Below are 20678 nucleotides of genomic sequence, written 5' to 3'. Positions count from 1 at the left end.
AAGCCCAGGATCCTGTATGTTTTTTTAACCGCTTTCTCAACCTGCCCTGCCACCTTCAGCGATTTGTGCAGGTCTCTCTGTTTCTGTACCCCCTTTAGAATTATACCCTTTAGTTTATATTGTCTTTCCTCGTTCTTCCTACCAAAAGGTATCACTCGCACTTTTCTGCGTTAAACTTCGTCTGCCACGTGTCCACCCATTCCACCAGTCTGTCTATGTCCTCTTGAAGTCTATCACTATAAGGAGTCACTTTTTAAAAAATTTGTTCATGGAATGTGGGCGTCGCTGGCAAGGCCAGTGACGTAATAAAGACTCACTACTCACTTGGTTGTACATAAAGCAAGCCTAATCGACTTGTAACAAAACATGGAGGTCTAGTTAGTAGTCACTAGCTTCCTGTTTCCAGACTGTCTCTGGCCAAGCTGGGCCCACGCCCTAGTATTTATACTCCTCGGGCAGCGCCCTCAGCTGGCCGTTCAGTAGTACTTCCTTGTAGAAGTTGCGATTTATGACAGCCAGCATTTATTGCCCATTCCTAATTGCCCTTGAGAAGGTGGTGGTGAACCGCTATTTCAGAGGACAGTTAAGAGTCAACCACATTGCTGTGGGCCTGGAGTCACAAATAGGCCAGACCGGGTAAGGACGGAAGATTTCCTTCCTTAAGGGACATTAGTGAACCAGATGGGTTTTTATGACAATCCGGTAGTTCTTGGTCACCATTACTGATACTAGCTTTTTATTCCAGATTTTTATTTAATTAACTGAATTTAAATTCCCCAGCAGCCATGGTGGGATTTGAACTCGTGTTGGCCCCATGTCTCAAAACCTAACCAAAGAGCTCCCCTGCTTTTTTATTCAGAGGGCTACAGCTAATAAAGATTTTTTTTTTAAATCTCAAAGAAAGACTTGCATTTATATAGCGCCTTTCACGACCACCGGATGTCTCAAAGCGCTTTACAGCCAATGAAGTACTTTTGGAGTGTGGTCACTGTTGTAATGTGGGAACTTGTAAAATGAATCATTGTCGGAGTTTGCCGCACGCTCCAGTCCCCACCGGTTGGCGGAAGGCCTCAAGCATGCTGGCGGAGACCGAGTGCTCCTTCTCCAGGCCCACGCAAGGGAGGCAGGCAGCCGGTGCGACCCTTCCCCCATGGGCCGCGTCCAACCTGCACCTGTGGATGGCCACCTTGCCAGTTGGCCAGGGGAAGACCCACGGCAAGGTCCTCTTACTGTTGTGCAGTTCAGGCCATTCTTGTTTTGTTAAATACTTGTTAAACGTGGGGAAATTGCATGCTTTTTGCCAGCTGCTCTGTTAGCATCGTGGAAGGGGCGGCCTTGAAATGTTACATTTTTGAGGGTGCGACTTTCCTAGGGGTGGGGGAGTCATTAATTAAGGAGAAAAACTTGTGTTATTCCATAGTTCATATCTTCCACACACCTCTGGGCTTTCCGCAACCGGTGAGCATCGCAGGGTATAGAGGGGATAATCGACACTCACAGTCGCGTTATGAATTAATTATTATTTGTGTAATGTTGTTGTATTGTCCATAGCTAATTATTGTTTATTAATCATATTTGTGGTGCCCTAGGGCACTTGGCTTAATGTTTTCTGTTCCCTGGGGCAACTCAGTGTCACCCCTACGGGTTTTACTAAAGACTTCCACATACCTCTGGGCCTTCCGCCACCAGTTTGCACCACCGGACGTAAATTGTATTATAGATGAGAACAAAATTGTAATCCAGTTCACTCTTCTGAGCTTTTAGTTGAAATAGATCATCTATGAGAACGTTTTATTGGTGGTACCCTTCTCTTGACGAGGTGGGGTGAGGGGGGGGGGCACCTGCAGTGATGTTATTGGTCAGATGGCACCAAAATCATATTGGTCCATTTTCAAATAGTCCATACACCTCTGGAGAGCGGACCTGCTTATTTTTCTTCTGTTAAAAAAAATCAAGTAAAAGTTGCTCCCTTCCCTTTAAGGCTTAAAGTTACTATGATGTCATAAAGGAGGGTGAAATAACATGACTTGTTGCACCCCTACTGCCAGATAAAGCCTGAATCATGCCCAGGCACCATAGAACCATACAGCACAGAAGGTGGTCATTCGGCACATTGTGCCTGTGCCGGCTCTTTGAAAGAGCTATCCAATTAGTCCCACTCCCCTGCTGATTTTGCCTTTTCAAGTATATGTCCAATTCCCTTTTGAAAGGGAGTTTCAAACCAGTTCACTTTTACCCAGCATCAAGACAGATGTTTTGTTCTTGAGTGATTACTAGATCTATCTTATCTAATAACCTGACTCCGCTCCTGCCTCAGCTCATCCGCTGCTGAAACCCGTATCCATGCCTTTGTTACCTCCAGATGACTATTCCAATGCACTCCTGGCTGGCGTCCCATCTTCCACCTGCCATGAACTTAAGCTTTTCCAAAACTTTGCTGCCCGTATCCTAACTTGCACCAAGTCCCATTCACCCATCACCCCTGTGCTCGCTGACCTACATTGACTCCCGGTTAAGCAACGCCTCGATTTTAAAATTCTCATCCTTGTTTTCAAATCCTTCCATGGCCTTGCACCTCCCTATCACTGTTCCCTGTAAGGTGCGCAGATGCACGGACACGCACTGTTCTGTAAGATCCCGCGCAGTTAAATTCAAAGGCCGCACAGTGAGCTGGAGCAGAGGGAGGGGCCCAATACATAATGGCCTGGGAACCCTCACAGAGAGTCGTTTGTGACCTCAGAGCCAGAGCCGATCCGAATTGGAATGGCATTTGCTAAAATACAGAGCTCTGGAACCCGGCAAGCGTTGTCTCAGGATTCTGTCAGTACTTTTTTCCGTGGAGACACATAGGCCTAGAAATTCAGTGGCGCCCCGTTTGGGGCGCTAAAAGTAGCGCCCCGGAAGCAGTCACGGCCGCCCGCCGGAAATTCAGTTTGCGCGCCCCAGAGGGAAGCGCAGCGCTACTGGAGGCGCCCCGCAACCCTCTTGGGGCGCTGCAGCTGAATATCGCTGCGCAATGCACTGCAGCGCCACACGCTGCGGCACGGCGCGCTGCGGTACTGCAGGCCTTCCTCCCCTTCTTAAAGGGGAGCGGCCTTGTGCAGCGCGATCGAGGATCGTGAGTGCCGGCAAAAGAGCCCGGCACTGAGGAGGGGGGGGGGGGGGTGCTCAGGAGGCCGGGGACGGCAGCGCGGAAAGGTGCTGGCAGGCAGCCAGCAAAAAAAATGGCCGCCCCGCACCTCTCCTTTAATTAGCGCCTCTACCGCCACAGGTAGGCCCCCTTGAACCGGTCGCAAATCGCGTCCGGCGTTAAAGCAGGGGGCGCACCTAAATATCGCGATCAGGGCGGCAGCGGGGCGCTGCGCACACCGATGACGTCATCGGTAGCGGCGCAGCGCTAACGGCCAGCGCTGCCATTAGTGTCCCGCTAAATTTAGCGGGAGGCCTGGCCAGTGGCTTCCGACCCATTTAGCGCCCTCTTAAGGCGCTAACGGGTGGCGCAGCCCTCTGAATTTCTGGGCCATAGTCCGTTTCCGGGAACTGAGCGGTGGCCGCACTTTGAAACAACACAGGTATACAATGGCCGCTGGAAGGAGGCTAAAACAAACCATTTTTAGGCATACGGTGAAACAAAAATATGAGTGTGATGAAATATATTCCATTCATCACTGCCTGTTTTCTGTGTCTTCTAACTGCCTGCTTTCTGTGTCTTTTCCCTTCCCCCAGTCCTCATGTATTATGTATTGGAATGTGCTGGAACTGGTTGTGTGCAGGGCTCCGCCCATACCTGGCTCCTTTGTAATCTAACTTCAGTCCGGCATCAGCCTCCTGAAGGTAGACATCTCTCTATTTTACGTGTTATGTTCTGAGTTAATAAAAGCCTTACTTTTGTTCTGCTAACTTCGAGTCTCGGAATAATTGAGGCACATCAATTTTATTAACTCAATTTTCAACACTATGGATCAACTCCTGAAACCCGAACGTTTGGATTTGGATCAACATGCTCCGGACGCATCAGCACGCTTCGGACACTGGTTTGACTGTATGGAATTCTTCCTGGACAATTCCGCAGCCGTCAAAGACGCTACGGACACTGCGAAGATGAGACTCGGAATGCTACGGAATTGGGTAAGCCACCGGGTTTACCCCCTCATCCAAGACGCCGATACGTACCTGGCCGCCTGCAACACCTTAAAGGCGCATTACCAGCAGCCTACGAATGAGGTGTATGCTAGGCATCTACTCGCTACTCGCGCACAGCGACCTGGGGAATCGGTGGAGGAGTTCCTAAGCATCCTGAAAAAGCTTGGCAAGGACTGTAAGTGCCGAGATGTAAAAGCCGCAGTGTACACCGACGAGCTTGTTCGCGATGCCTTTATCACAGGCCTCAGCTCCACTCACATCCGGCAAAGACTGCTGGAAAAAACGGGGTTGGACCTGAAACAGGCTGCGGACACCGCGCGGTCCCTGGAGATGGCCCAGAGAAACTCGGACGCCTACTCTTCAGCCCGCGCCGCCCACGCCGCCACGTGTGCGCCGAGGGCGCCGCCATCTTGGAAGGCATCTTCCCCGCCCGGCAGCCCGACACCGGCGGGGCCCAGCTCTCCCCCCAGAAGCCCTACGACAGCCGCGACGCGTCAAGGACCCAACTGCTACTTCTGCGGGCAGCCAAAGCACACCAGAAACCTGTGCCCGGCGAAAGGCACCACCTGCTTTAAGTGCGGTAAGAAGGGGCACTTCGGGAAGGTGTGCAGAGGGAACCCCGCCGGAAAACCAACCGCCGGAAAACCCGCCACCGCCGCGTGTGCGCCGTGGGAGCGGCCATCTTGGACGCCATCTTGCCCGACCTCGTGGGGTCCGCCATCTTATGAGCAGACAGCGTGGATGCCATCTTGTCTCGATCAGGGCCCTACAGTGGCATCGGTCACAGTGGACCAGACCAGGCCGCATCCGCTATCCAAATCAATGGTGGACATCGAGGTAAACGGGTGCCGGGTTAAATGCTTAATTGACAGTGGAAGCACGGAGAGTTTTATCCACCCTGAACTGGCACAACAACTCTCCCTAAAGGTGGTCCCTGCTCAGGGTACCATCTCTATGGCCGATAAAACCCAGACATCGACCATTCTGGGTTACTGCACGGTACAATTGTGCGTTAACGGAACTGTGTATGATAATTTTAAAGTATTAATCATGAAGAATCTATGTGCGAGCGTGATCTTGGGTTTGGATTTCCAGTGCAACCACCAAAGCATCACGCTCAAGTACGGTGGGTCCCAGCCGCCCCTCACAGTGTGCGGTCTGGCTACCCTGAAGGTAAAGCCGCCTTCGCTATTCGCGAACCTTACCCCTAACTGCCGGCCAATAGCGACCAAAAGCAGGAGGTACAGCTGGGAGGACAGGCGGTTTATCGCGACCGAGGTAGACAGGCTCCTGAAAGAGCGCATTATTGAACACAGCAACAGCCCGTGGCGCGCCCAAGTGGTAGTGGTAAGGGGTAGCGAGAAGAAACGGATGGTGATCGACTATAGTCAAACGATCAACAGGTACACCCTACTAGACGCCTACCCGCTACCCCGCATATCAGAAATGGTGAACCAAATCGCCCAATACCGGGTGTTCTCCACCATCGACCTCAAGTCAGCGTACCACCAGCTCCCTATCAGACCAGAGGACCGCCCGTACACCGCCTTCGAGGCGAACGGACGCCTCTACCAATTCCTCAGAGTCCCCTTTGGGGTGACGAACGGGGTCTCGGTCTTTCAGAGGGAGATGGATCGCATGGTCGATGACCACCACTTGCAGGCAACCTTCCCCTACCTCGACAACGTCACCATCTGCGGTCACAACCAGCAGGATCACGACTCGAACCTCGAGAGGTTCCTGAAAACCGCACAAAAACTCAACCTCACCTATAACGAGGACAAGTGCGTTTTCAACACCACGCGCCTCTGCATACTGGGCAGCGTGGTGGAGAATGGGGAAATCGGACCAGACCCCGACCGATTGCGCCCCCTACGGGAGCTGCCCCTGCCCAACACTCCCAAAGCCCTGAAAAGGTGCCTGGGGTTATTTTCTTACTATTCCCAATGGGTCCCCAACTACTCCGACAAAGCCCGCCCCCTCTTGAAAGCATCCTCTTTTCCGCTCTCTGCTGAGGCCCACGCCGCCTTCAAAAGCATTAAGCAGGATATTGAGCGGGCCACGCTACAGGCAGTGGACGAGAACACTCCATTTCAAGTGGAAAGTGATGCGTCCGACTTCGCCTTGGCAGCCACCCTCAACCAGGCGGGGCGGCCCGTAGCTTTCTTCTCGAGGACCCTCCAAGGCCCCGAGATCAGACACTCCTCCGTGGAAAAGGAGGCCCAAGCCATCGTGGAGGCAGTGCGCCACTGGCGCCACTACCTAGCCGGCAAACGCTTCACCCTACTTACCGACCAGCGATCGGTAGCGTTTATGTTCAACAATAAACAGAGGGGGAAGATTAAAAATGATAAGATTCTTAGGTGGCGGATCGAGCTCTCCACTTTCGAGTACGACATCATTTACCGGCCAGGGGCCCTTAACGAATCCCCTGACGCCCTCTCACGAGGGATGTGTGCCAGCGCCACCGAGGATCGGCTACAGACCCTCCACAACAACCTCTGCCACCCAGGGGTCACGCGGCTGTTCCACTTCATAAAGTCCCGTAACTTACCCTACTCGATTGAGGAAGTTCGGTCTCTGACCAGGAACTGCCGCACTTGCGCTGAGTGCAAGCCTCGGTTCTACCGCCCAGATAGAGCCCACTTAATCAAAGCTACACGGCCCTTCGAGCGGCTCAGCTTAGATTTCAAGGGCCCCCTCCCGTCCGTCGACCGCAATGTTTACTTCCTGAACATTGTGGACGAATACTCCCGTTTCCCATTCGCCTTCCCCTGCCCAGACATGACCAGCGCCACGGTCATTAAATGCCTCAACAGCCTGTTCTGCCTGTTCGGTATGCCGAGCTATATCCACACGGATAGGGGGGCGTCCTTCATGAGTGAAGAGCTACGCCAGTACATGCTGTCCAAGGGGATCGCCACGAGCCGTACCACCAGCTACAACCCCCGGGGTAACGGCCAGGTGGAGCGAGAGAACGGGACAGTGTGGAAAGCAGTCACTCTAGCTCTAAGGACCAAGGGCCTCCCTATCTCCCGCTGGCAGGAAGTCCTCTCGGATGTGCTCCATTCGATACGGTCGCTATTGTGTACGGCCACTAATGCCACGCCTCATGAACGAATGTTTGTCTTTCCTCGGAAATCCACCTCAGGCGTATCCATGCCGTCATGGCTCTCCACCCCAGGTCCGGTACTCGTGCGAAGGCATGTGAGGGGCCACAAGACGGACCCTCTCGTGGAGCCAGTACACCTACTCCATGCCAACCCCCAATACGCATATGTCCGGCACGCCGACGGAAGGGAGGACACCGTGTCCATAAAAGACGTCGCCCCAGCCGGCATCAACAACAACCACGGCAATAGCAGCGCCGACGATCACAGCAACCCTTACCCACCCACTATTCTTTCATCACCCCCGGAAGAACATCGACCAACGGCACCCCCACCAACTACCCCTTCAACAACCCCGGCGGCACCCCCGGCAGAGACCCAGGAGGCTACCGGGGACACCCAGCCGACACCCGCGGCACCACAACAGCCACGTCGGTCGCAGAGGACTATCAAACCCCCGAACAGACTAAATCTATAGAAGGGGTGAATGTGATGAAATATATTCCATTCATCACTGCCTGTTTTCTGTGTCTTCTAACTGCCTGCTTTCTGTGTCTTTTCCCTTCCCCCAGTCCTCATGTATTATGTATTGGAATGTGCTGGAACTGGTTGTGTGCAGGGCTCCGCCCATACCTGGCTCCTTTGTAATCTAACTTCAGTCCGGCATCAGCCTCCTGAAGGTAGACATCTCTCTATTTTATGTGTTATGTTCTGAGTTAATAAAAGCCTTACTTTTGTTCTGCTAACTTCGAGTCTCGGAATAATTGAGGCACATCAATGAGAAAAATAATTTTAAAGATTAAAGTTTAAAGCCAGAAAAAATACAGGAAAGTGATGTTGAATGTCCCAGTTAAATTTTGCCAGGTGTTGTCCCCTTTTTTGAAAGAGTTTATCAGGGTTATTTATGTTGCTGGAGAGAGGAAAAGGTTTGTGCCCCCGTTTGTACCTCGGAGTCTGTGAGAGACGGAGGGAACTGCAGCAGAAAAAGAAGCAACTTCCAACACTGATCCCAACTCATCGCCAAGGCTGGGGATAGATAACCTCACTGTCTTCTTAGGATTGGGGAGTTTAACCACTTTATTCACTTTCTTATTTGAGCAATAGAGTTTATTTTTTTGTTGTTGTATGTTTAACTCCGCAAACACTTAATGGACGTTCAGGAGAAAGTGAAACATAAGGAATTATTACTGAGTAAAAAGGCAGACGAATGTGATCACTTAGTTGAACAACTTAAGTCACTGCACTTTCCAGAGGATGCGGAGAGTGAAGCTCCTGTCACTGGGATTTTTAAGGATTTGGCCAAGTGTAGTTTGCCGTGAAAGAGTGTCAAGAATCAATGTGGGTGCCGCTCCGATTCTCCCTCCCTTTCCAATGTGAACGATACCGACACCAACACGGGGATAAGCTCTATGCACAGCTACGACTCAGAACTGCCTTGTGGTTTATTTGTAACAGAGTAGGAAGGACAGTCGTCCCTATGGTATGAGCATACGACATTTAAAAGCTACTTCATATCGTTAGGTATTAGGTATGTCTTTTAAAGAATGCCCAGAATATGTGACTTTAACTTAAATCGTTCCACCAAGTCAATGTTTAGAAAGATTTATTGAAGGTGACATTTGTCCCTTTCTTCAACTGTAAGTCGTTAAATTGTATTTTGAAACGATAGTATTTAAATCAATGCAATTATTAAAATACAAGGTCCAGACTTTCCTAGTCACACACTTTAGCGACAGAGATCAAACAAATTACTTCATAGATAACACTTTCTGGGACACAATGGTGCATTACAAAAAAGTAATGCAGATCAAGGAGTCTGTGGTTGTTTAGGGTAATGTAGTTTGAAAATTTACCTACATACAGTGCATCCCTCCTAACTGTACAGCTTCTTCCTACACACTTAGCTCGGGCATACCCATTAAGAGAAATTCATGTAAGTACACTGTAGTACAAAATCTATAATTTTGACGATAAGTACCGTGAACAAAAGTGGACTAAAATATGTTTTAATAGTTACCATAAAATGAATGAAATTATTTAAAATGGACCTTTTTTGCCAAAGATGCCAATAATAAACACAGGGGTTAAGACACATTTTGATGAACAATTAACAGAGCGACATTTACAAAAGTGAGAACAGGGTGATTATTTTGCACCGTGTATATGGGCTACAATATCAGACATTTACATGTGATTTTATAGGACAAAATAACTTCAATGAAAATGAGTAATGAATACTGGGAAGTGTTTTTTTTAAGTTATATAAACAAAAATGGATTGCATGCTAACGTATCAGAAAGTGAAATCGATTATAGAATAACACGCTAATAAAAAGCTTATTGGTTTAAATGTGACCATTTTACAATACTGACATATTGGAGAAGATTTTCATCTTTCCCACCTGAGCTTTAAGCACCATTTGAGCAGAGAGCAGAAGGGAAATCTGGTGGGGAGGATTGTATGCCAGTAACAGAACCTGGCTACATTTCCTTTCATTGAAATAAATAAAAAAAGCCAATTGATTCTGTAAGGAGCATGCAATCCTCTCTGCCAGATTTTCCCTTGTGCATTCCGCCCAGGTCATGCTTAACAGACTGTAAAGACATACATTTTTATTTTAATCTTTATCTTAACTGTTTTCAGGATTTTAGAATTAATTAAAAAAATTCTAATTGTGAGTCTGTCCATTGTGTTCTGCCTTAGAGCAGGTCCTAACTGAAGTCACACACATGAGATTGTTCAGCCACTTACTAGGGAAGAGTAGCTCAGGTGGTTTCTTATCGCCTTCTTCATGGGTTTTTAATCTTCAGAGTACCTTTTCCTAGGTGGGCTGCACTGCAACCAACACTAAAGAACCCCACCAACCCTTTTACGATGTAGAGGGGCACTCACACACATCGGACTCAAGTACCCCTGCTGGAGGTCAACCCAGTATTCAGAGTTCCACTGCTACACTCACCAGAGTTGTCTGGAGTGGGGCCTGGGGGCAATCCTTCTGACTCAGAGGCAGGAATACTACCACTGCACCAGTGGTCACTCAATCTGGACGCGAGTACCCCGTTGGATGTCAACCCAGAGACCATATTCCAGTCTCCACTCGCCGGGATGTCTTTAGTGGGGCTTGAACCCCTCACCTTCTAACTCAGAGAGGGGGGAATGCTACCACTGACTAAAGGCTCACTGATTTTTAAGAGTTTGTCTGATTGTCTCGTGATTTAAGATGGTGGGGTGGCAATATGGCATTACTGTATATATGCACTTAAGATGTTGTTGTAAAGATTGTTGTTGTTGTTGTAAACATTTGCCCATGGACAAAAAGGTCACGCTCAAAGGAGTTTGTGGCCCGCTCAATACAAAAAGAAATTAGAGGGAACTTTGCTCCCTATCTCTGTAACCTCCTCCAGCCCTACAACCCTCCAAGATCTCTGCACTTCTCCAATTCTAGCATCTTTCTCATCCCCGATTTTAATTGCTCCACCATTGGTGGCCGTGCTTTCAGATGCCTAGGTCCTGAGCTCTGAAATTCCCTCCTTAAACCTCTCCACCTCTCCCTCATTTAAGACGCTCCTTAAAACCTACCTCTTTGACTATGCTTTTGGTCATCAGTCCCAATATCTCCTATGATTCGGTGTCAAATTTTGATTAATAACGCTCTTGTGAAGCACCTACAGACATTTTGCTATGTTAAAGGCACTATATAAATGCAAGTTGTTGAAATATCAGGAAATGGCAGACTTGATAAATACTTACTTTGTATCGGTCTTCACAGTAGAGGATAGGGATAAAGTACCAGAGTTATGCGGAAAACTAAAAATAAATCAAGGGGAGGAATTTACTAGATTTAATGTAAGCAAAAAATAGTAATGGAGAAAATAATGAGACTAAAGATAGACAAATCTCCACCCCAGTGTATTAAAAGTAGGTGAGGAGATTGTAGATGTTCTAATCATGATCTTCCACAACTCTCTTGATTCAGAAATTGTTCCCTTGGATTGGAAAATTGTCAATGTCACTCCATTTTTTAAGAAGGGTAAGACAGATAAACTAGAGAATGAATGTCTGTTGTGGGGAAGTTATTAGAATCTGTTATTAGGGACAGAATGACTGAGCACTTAGACAAATAGGAACTGATCAGAGAGATCTAGCATGGATTTGTAAAGGGCAAGTCGTGTCTAATGAATCTAGTTGAATTTTTTGAGGAGGTAACTAACGTGGTAGATAAGGGAATATACACGGATGTTAGTTATATGGACTTTCATAAGGCATTCAATAAGGCTCCACAGAAGAGACTGTTAATAAAAATGAGAGTGCATGGAATTGGAGGCAACCTAGTGACCTGATTAGGGAATTAGTTAGGAGGTAGAAGTGTCCCCCAGGGACTGGAGCTTCAGCTTTTCACTATTATATTTATAAATGACCTAGATGAAGGAATAGAAAGCCGTATATCCAAGTTTGCTGATGACACCAAGTCTGGTGGCACAGTAAATACTGTAGATAGGAGCAGAAAGTTGCAAAGGGATATTGATAGATTAAAGTGAGTAGGCAAAACTGTGGCAGATGGAGTTCAATGTAGGAAGTGTGAGGTCACCAACTTTGGACCCGAGAAAGATAGATCAGAGTATTTTCTAAATGGTGAGAAGCTAGGACTGTGGAGGAGCAGAGATTTAGGGGCCCAAGTACAGAAATCACTAAAAGCTAATGGACAGGTACAAAAAATAATTTAAAAGGCTAATACAATGTTGGCCTTTATCTCAAGGGGTCTGGAATACAAAGGGGTGGAAGTTATGTTAGTTATATAAAGCTCTGGTTAGACCCCACTTAGAGTACTGCATTCAATTCTGGGCACTGCACCTCAGGAAGGATGTATTGGCCTTGGAGCACAGATTCACCTGTTAGGGATAATGGCTACACATACTGTAAGATCCCCAGTCTGTGCCCATTTAACCAAAGTGCTGTGTGAAGATTAGTTGTACAGCTCTTAATTTTAGAGGGTGAAGAGTGTGCTGGTACCCAAAGGAAGAGAAGGGAACGTGGTCAACATGTTAACCTTGCCTGTCGTGGTAAAGCCATTGAACCTCATGTGACACTGGTCTGCAGTTCTGGGGGTAAGAATTAGCACTAAGTGTCATTGCCACCTCCCTCCACATGTCATAAGACTTTTTGTGAGGCTTCCTCCCATGTAGACCCAGCACCCTCTCTCTCTCTCTTCAATTTCTGAGGACTGTTTAGAGCTAAGACTCACTGAAGTTGTGAGCTTTTCTTTTGTTTCTCCTTGGAATGCCCTTATTCCTTCTTTGGCTGTCTAGAACAGATCCTCCAGTGGAAGACATTCTTGAAAAGTGGGTAAGAACACTTCCCTACTTACCTGCTGATCCCTCCACCTGCTGTGAACTTAAGGCAGACTTAGCTTTTTAAAGGCTTATTTAATTTCCAAGTACTCAGCACATTACTCCTGTTTTACATGGGATTGTGCTGGCGATCATCTAATAGAACTGCAAATGAGCTGACACACAATTTTTTTTTAAAGAATTCATTCTCGGGATGTGAACATCGCTGGCAAGGCTGACATTTTATTGCCTATTCTTAGTTGCCCTCAAGGCAGTGGTGATGGGCCTTCTTCTTGAACCACTGCAGTCCACGTAGTGAAGGTGCTCCCATAATGCTTAGGTAGGGAGTGCCAGGATTTACATCCAGCGACAATGAAGGAACAGTGATTATGTTCAAGTCAGGATGGTGTGTGACTTGGATGGGAACTTGGAGGTGCTGGTGTTCCTTGACCCTCCATGTGGCGCAGGTTGCGAGTTTATGAGGAGCTGCCAAAGAAGCCTTGGTGACTTTCTGCAATGAATCCTGTAGACACTGCAGCCACAATCCGTCAGTGGTGGAGGAAATGGATGTTTAAGCTGGTGGAGGAAATGGATGTTTAAGCTGGTGGAGGAAATGGATGTTTAAGCTGGTAGATGGAGGTTTAGATCAAGCAGACTGCTTTGTCCTGGATGATGTTGAACTTCCTGAGTATTGTTCCAGCTGCAGTCAGCCAGGTAAGTAGACAGCGGTAATGCCAAGTCTTGCGAGACACTATTTTTAACGCAAATGCTCCCCAGCTCGCGATTCCACTCAAGTAAGTCAGGATTTTTTATGGTGATTGGCTGCTGGGGCAACGTGGGTTGGGGAAGTCAGGGGTTCTCAAAGGGTGACGTGTTGTGTCACCCTCTGAGAAACGCCACGTGCCGCAGGTAGAAACTGTAGAGTTATTGAGAGTTTTAGGAGGATGTCTGGTCGCGGTAAAACTGGAGGGAAAGGAAAGGACGTGCCAATCTAAGACCCATTCATCCAGAGCCATCTCAATTTCCTATCGGCCCCATTCACCGGCAACTGCGCAAGGGTCACTATGCCGACCATGCTGGGGCCGGAGCCCCCCTCTACCTGGCCGGTCAGTGTACTTGACCGCCAAGATCCTGGAGCTGGCCCGCAACAAGACGAGTAGGATCACCCCCGTGCCACCTGCAGCTCGCCATGCGCAACAAGAGAGCTGGATATACTAGGAGGGGTTACCAAAGGCCAGGGCAGGTGTTAAGTCTGTGTGTTCCAGTTGTATTAAGATTAATTACTGACACAGACTACAAGAATAAAGTTCAACAGGTCTTTACTAGTTGGAGGTCAGGACTATACTAAATACAATATCACTACACAGTACTTATATACCGGTGGTCACCACCGGTATTATGTATACAGCAGCCAGAGAAAGTAGTACATCTCTTAAGGTGGAACAGGTTACATACACCACAATCCTCCCTTTTTAGCTTAACAGTCATATCCCCATTTAACATAACATCATAACATATATACATATATAACTTCAGGTATAAACAGTTCAAAGGTTCAGTCTCTCAGGAGGCCTTCTGATTCGGTTTGGATAACGCCTTTCAGTGGTCTCTGATTCTTGTTGCTGAGGTGACTCTTCTTGTTGGTTTCCTATGTATTGGACGTCATCATCAGGTACAGTCCCTGCCGAGGTAGATGCTTCAGGTTCATTAACGTCTTCCACAGTTGTCTCTGTCGCAACCATGGGTTCGACCCTTGCTCTTGATTCTACCAGTTGATCCACATGACGCCTTATCACATTGTTACCAATATCTACTGTGTACATCAGAGGTCCTTGTCTGGCCCGAATTGTTCCGGACTGCCATTTTTCGTTTCCATAGCCCCTTGCCAACACTGGTTGTCCTACGTTGAAACTTCGAGTGGACTTGTTATTAATATGCCGGAACTGTTTGTTTTCCACTTCCCTCCGCACATTTGGTTTTAACAAGTCCAACCTGGACCGCAACCTCCTGTTATAAAACATCATGGCAGGACTTTGGTTAGTCACTGCATGAGCGGCGTTTCGATATGCCATTAGGAAATTGTCCACCTTGTGTTGTAATGGAATCTGATCATCGTTCATGGCCTTTATTGCCTTTTTGAATGTTTGGACAAATCTCTCGGCCAACCCGTTTGTCGCCGGATGATATGGGGCAGAGGTATAATGTTTCACCCCATTCTTCTTTAAGAATTTTTGGAATTCTTCCGACATGAACTGTGGTCCGTTGTCCGAACATATCTGTTCTGGCAATCCGTTCCTTGCGAATATTGTTCTTAACACCGCAATTGTCTTTTCTGAAGTAGTGGTATTCATCTTGATCACTTCTGGCCATTTGGAATGTGCGTCCACCGCAATTAGGAACATGGAGTCCATGAATGGACCAGCAAAGTCAATATGTACGCGTTGCCATGGGGCTGAAGGCCATTCCCATGGGTGTAGCGGTGCGATCGGAGGTGCATTTTGCACTTTTTGGCACCCAGCGCAGCTTTTTGTCAACTCCTCTATCTGTTGGTCAATGCCCGGCCACCATACATAAGCCCTAGCAAGACTTTTCATCTTAACTCCCCCCAGATGACCTTCATGCAGTTCCTTTAGAACTCTTTCCCATAACTTGGGAGGAATAATCACTCTTGTCCCGTACATCAAGGTACCATGGCAGACGGACAGCTGGTCTCGCCTTGCCGAGAATGCCGGTAACAGAGGATCACCATGTGTTGGCCATCCCTTCACTGTCACCTCGTAAACTCGGGACAGTGTCGGGTCGTTCCTGGTTTCTCTTTCAATACTTGCATTGGTGACTGGTAAACACTCGATGATGGTCGAATGAAATAACTCAACAGGGTCAACTTTCGTCGTCTCTTCTGCTTCAGGTAGTGGCAGGCGCGACAGCCCATCAGCATTGCCATGCTGCTTTGTACCTTTGAATTCTATTTGATATTGATGTGCCCCTAGGAAAAGGGACCATCTCTGGAGTCGCTGTGCTGTCATCACCGAAACACCCTTCTTAGAGTTAAAAATGGATACCAACGGCTGATGGTCTGTCAGAAGTGTGAATTTTTGGCCCTGCAGGTAATGATTAAACTTCTTCACTCCCCATACAAGGCTGAGAGCCTCCCTATCGATCTGCGCATAGTTGCGCTCAGCGGAGGTCAATGATCTGGATGCAAATGCGACTGGCCTTTCTGTGCCATTTGGCAACTTGTGTGAGAGTACTGCCCCAATACCATATGGAGAAGCATCACAAGCCAACCGAATAGGCAGTGTTGGGTTGAAGTGAGCCAACACTTCCTCTGAGGTGATCAATTCTTTGCTTTTGCGAAATGCCTTCTTACAGTTTTCGCTCCATTCCCATGGTACCCCCTTCTGTAAAAGAGCGTTCAGCGGGTGCAGTACCGTGGATAGATTCGGTAGAAACTTATGGTAATAGTTAATCAATCCCAGAAACGACCTCAACTGAGAGACATTATCCGGAGCGGGAGCCTTTACAACTGCCTCTATCTTGTCAGGAGACTTATGAAGCCCCTCCCGGTCAATGACATGACCACAGTACGAGATCCGCTAGAACTCACATTTCTGCCGATTAACTCTAAGTCCATACTCTTTCAGTCTGTTGAGCACCAGTTCCAAGTTTGTGAGGTGTTCTTCATCACCATCACCTGTAATCAGAATATCGTCCAGGTAACATTGTGTGCCTGGAATTCCCTGTAATACCTGCTCCATGGCCCTCTGCCAAATTGCCAGAGCCGATGCCACTCCAAAAACCAGCCTATTATACCGGTACAAACCTCTATGCGTGTTGATCGTGAGGTACTGGTGTGACTCTTCATCAACCTCCATCTGCAAGTACGCCTGCGCCAGGTCTATCTTGGTGAAGTGTTTCCCGCCAGACAACGAAGCAAAAATATCCTCAATCCGCGGAAGCGGATACTGCACCGTGTGAAGCACCGGATTAACGGTGATCTTGAAATCTCCACAGATGCGAACCTTCCCTGGTTCTCCTGGCTTGTTGCTCGAAGGACGTTTCATAACGGGAACAATGGGCGTAGCCCACTCACTCCAATCTACCTTAGACAGTACACCTGAACGTTCTAGCGCTTCCAGTTCCGCTTCTACAGTAGGTCGTATTGCATAGGGTACCGGTCTGGCTTTGAAAAATTTTGGTTGTGCATGTTCATCAATCTTGATGTTTGCCGTAATTCCTTTCAGTGTTCCCAGTCCTTGCTGGAACACCTCTTTAGCATCATCCAATATTTTGGACAATCGTTTAGGTTTGAGATCTGTTTCCCTGGAATCTACCGTTAGTGCTTTTAAGGAGTGCCAGTCCATATTCATTTTCCTAATCCACTCCCGTCCCAGTAGTGGTGGACCTCCTTCAGGTAGCACATATAAGTCCATTACTTGGCTTTCTTCGCCCTTGTGGACCACTTTTACCTCTATCTTTCCGATGGGGTACACTCTTTGCCCCGTGTATGTTTTCAATACAATCTCCGTATCCCGTAGGGGAATATGTTGGAATAACCTTTTGTAATCTTTCTTATTCATGACCGTCAATGCCGATCCAGTGTCCAATTCCATCTTTACTTGGACTCCTGCTATCTGAAGAGTGACCCAAATTGTCTGGAGATCTGCATCCTTACCAACGTTGTGTACTCTTAAGCTACCCAGTTCATTACTGCTAGCGTCTGAATCTGACTTCTGTTCATTCGAACTGGTCTTTGTCACCTTATGCACCTTTATGTATTTTCCTTGCGGTGACTTTTTGTTGCTCGTCTTCTTTCCTGACCGGCATACTTTAGCTATGTGGCCAAGCCTGCCACACGTTCTGCATTCTTGGTTTTTAAACCAACACTGGTTCTGATCGTGTGTTGTCTTTCCACAATGATAACATTTTACAGTACTCAAACCCAATTTATTTGTACTGTGTTCCGGTGACCGTAGCTGCATTACTGCCGTGCCTCTTGCTGCGGCTTCGTGTGCTGCTGCCATAGTGACCGCTTTCTCAAGCGTCAGCTCATTCTCCTCGAGCAGTCGCTTTTGTGTATCTTCTTTTAATAATCCACACACAAATTTATCTCTTAGCGCGTCTGTTAGTCCCGTTCCAAACTGACAGAACTTTGCTAGCTTACGCAATTCCATTAAATATTCAGCATTGCTTTCATCCTTCAGCTGCCTTCTGCTGTAAAATTTAAATCGTTCCGCTAGCATCAGCGGCGTGGGGTTTAGATGATTTTTCAGGACAGTAACAATCTCCTCGAACGTCTTATCCGCCGGTTCATCTGGTGATAAAAGGTGTTTCAATTGTCCGTATGTCTTCGCACCCATTAAGTTCAATAACGTTAGTGCTTTCTCTGCATCTGGGATTTTATTTGCTTTACAATAATTTTGTATGCGTTCTACATACATGGCCCAATCTTCGATGTCGCCATCAAAGGTATCAATGTTTCCATGTTTAGGCATCGTTGCAATTTATTTTATCCCAAGATGGCGGCTTCCCGCTCTTGTCTTCGTCCTCCACCTACAAAATGGCGGTTTTCCCGCGCTTGGCGGTCTTCACCCACTGGCTGCAATGGCGTTTGGCGTGCCGCTGCTGCTCCCCTTTCCCAGCGGTTAGTAACTCCCCCGACGCTGTCTCCGCTTCACCGCGGCTCCCTCGGGCATTCGCGCTTCCCCGATGTCGCGCCTCGCAGCCCTTCTTGCAGCCCGATTATTAGCACCGGCTGCGTTCGCCTTCACCGCGGCTCTTGTGCCTTCAGTCGCCCCAGACGCTGCGTCTTTTTGGCCCGAAAGCGGCCCGGCCCTTATCACCAGCCGCGATCGATGTCCCCGCGCTGCGCCTTTCGGCCCGAATGCGGCCCGGCCCTTATCTCCGGTCGCGATCGATCTCACCGCCCTTATTCCTCCGTCTTCCTCCCCCCGTCTGTACAGCCAACGCGGCCGACTTTCTGCTCGCGTCGCTGACCGGCTTACCCACCACCGAGGTAGAAAGAAGATAGCTGACTACCGCTGATGGAGGCTTCGAGTTCAGGATGTCTTCTGCACTCCGGGTTCTCGATGCCTGCCGCGCGACGTGTCTTCCAGCAGGGTGATGAGGGTGGATGCCTCTCTTTGATGCCCGTTCTGTGGACGAAGCCGCCGTGGATATAAACTGCCGCAGGGTAAGAATCGGACTCGTCGCCACTGTTAAGTCTGTGTGTTCCAGTTGTATTAAGATTAATTACTGACACAGACTACAAGAATAAAGTTCAACAGGTCTTTACTAGTTGGAGGTCAGGACTATACTAAATACAATATCACTACACAGTACTTATATACCGGTGGTCACCACCGGTATTACGTATACAGCAGCCAGAGAAAGTAGTACATCTCTTACATACACCACAGCAGGGTCCTGCCCAACTTCCAGGCCGTCTTGCTGCCGAAGAAAAACGGCCATCCGAGCAACGTTAATGCCTAAAGGACAAAAAAATCAGCTGGTTCCCATGATGATGAGGGCAGCATGTCCCTCCTTCTCCTTTGGTGCTAAGGTTCCGGGGACTATGTTACAGAAACTCCACGGTCACCACCGAGCCAGCCAAAGCAGGCCAGATCAGTGCAGCTGGCTACTACTATGGGGCTGAACGAAGCTTTCAAATCGGTGGGAGAGATCGGTAGATACCAAGGGCTGGATTTTCAATGGGCCGTGGAGGCGTGTGGGGGGGTTAAAATCGTGAAAACTGGCGGGCGGGACACCCCCGCCTGGTTCCCAACTCCGAGCAACTTTAACTCAGTCGTGTCTAATGGTCCCGACTCCGTCCTGCCTCCAACAGGCGGGATAGGTCGTTAAGGCCCTTAACAAGCACTAAATAGCCTCTTGAAAGGCCCTTGTGAATTTAACCCTTTTCCCACGTGAAACATGCCTGGTGGGAAACACGATGGTGAAGCCTGGCGGGAGCACTATTGGATTGCTGACTATCAGCTGCAGGTCAACCATTAAAGAGATTTGATCAGCTATCATTGGCAGGTGGCAGGACTTTGTTGTCTCAGGTCTGGGGGAATTTTTAGAAGGCATAACCACAGCTGTGGAAGTTTGGAGTCTGACACCCATCTCCAGTGTGACCTCCTGGGAAACCCCTCTCGCCACCCTCACTGAGCGCTTCCTCAACTGAGGCATATACCAGAAGCATGGGAGCCATTTATTTCCTTCCCTTCTCGGCATTAGATGAGCTCGAGCACCAGCCGCGGCACCAGCAGAACCAGGAACAACAGCAGCAGCAGCAACAGGAGCGCCAGGCTGCTGCTCACCCACCTGAAGCTGCACAGGCCAGAAGGGGCCAGCGCTTGGAAGCCTGTCGGCGCAGGAGATACCCCCCAAAGAGGGTCTTACAGACACAGGGTCACCTACCTCAACATGACTGAGCAGCAGTGCCAAAGGTGGCTCCGACTTTCGCGAGAGGTAGTGGGTGACATCTGCGCAATGCTGCAACAATACCTGCAGCCCAGAGGACCAGGTGAACAAGCCTTACCAGTGGCCGTCAAAGTCACCACCGCACTCAACTTTTTTGCCTCAGGCTCATTCCAGGGATCAGCAGCAGCATCTCCCAGGCGGCCGCACACATTTGCATCACGCAGGTAACCGATGCCCTCTTTGCCATTGCGCACAATCGCATCCATTTCACCAAGGATCGAGCAAGTGTCATGGTGTGAGTGGTTGGATTAGCTAATCTGGCAGGCTTTCCAAGGGTACAGGGCATTGTTGACTGCACACGTGGCCCTTAAGGCACCCCATCGCAATCCAGGTATTTTTGTCAACCACAAGGGCTTCCACTCCCTTAACGTTCAGCTGGTGTGTGACCACAAGAAGGAAATTTTGCATGTTTGTGCCAAGTACCCTGGCAGTTGCCATGACTCCTTCATACTGTGCCAGTCTAGTGTGCCTCCGCTATTCAGTCTGCCAGACCAACTTAACGGATGGCTACTTGGAGACAAGGGCTATCCCGAGGACGTGGCTAATGACGCCGTTGAGGAGCCCATCTAACGAAGCTGAAGAGAGCTACAACTCCAGCCACAGGTCCACCAGAGCC

This window comes from Somniosus microcephalus, chromosome 7, assembly GCF_052327205.1.
Source record: "Somniosus microcephalus isolate GS21.2 chromosome 7, FLI_Smic_1.0, whole genome shotgun sequence".
In the NCBI taxonomy this organism is placed as follows: domain Eukaryota; kingdom Metazoa; phylum Chordata; class Chondrichthyes; order Squaliformes; family Somniosidae; genus Somniosus; species Somniosus microcephalus.
This window is presented reverse-complemented; position numbering follows the sequence as displayed.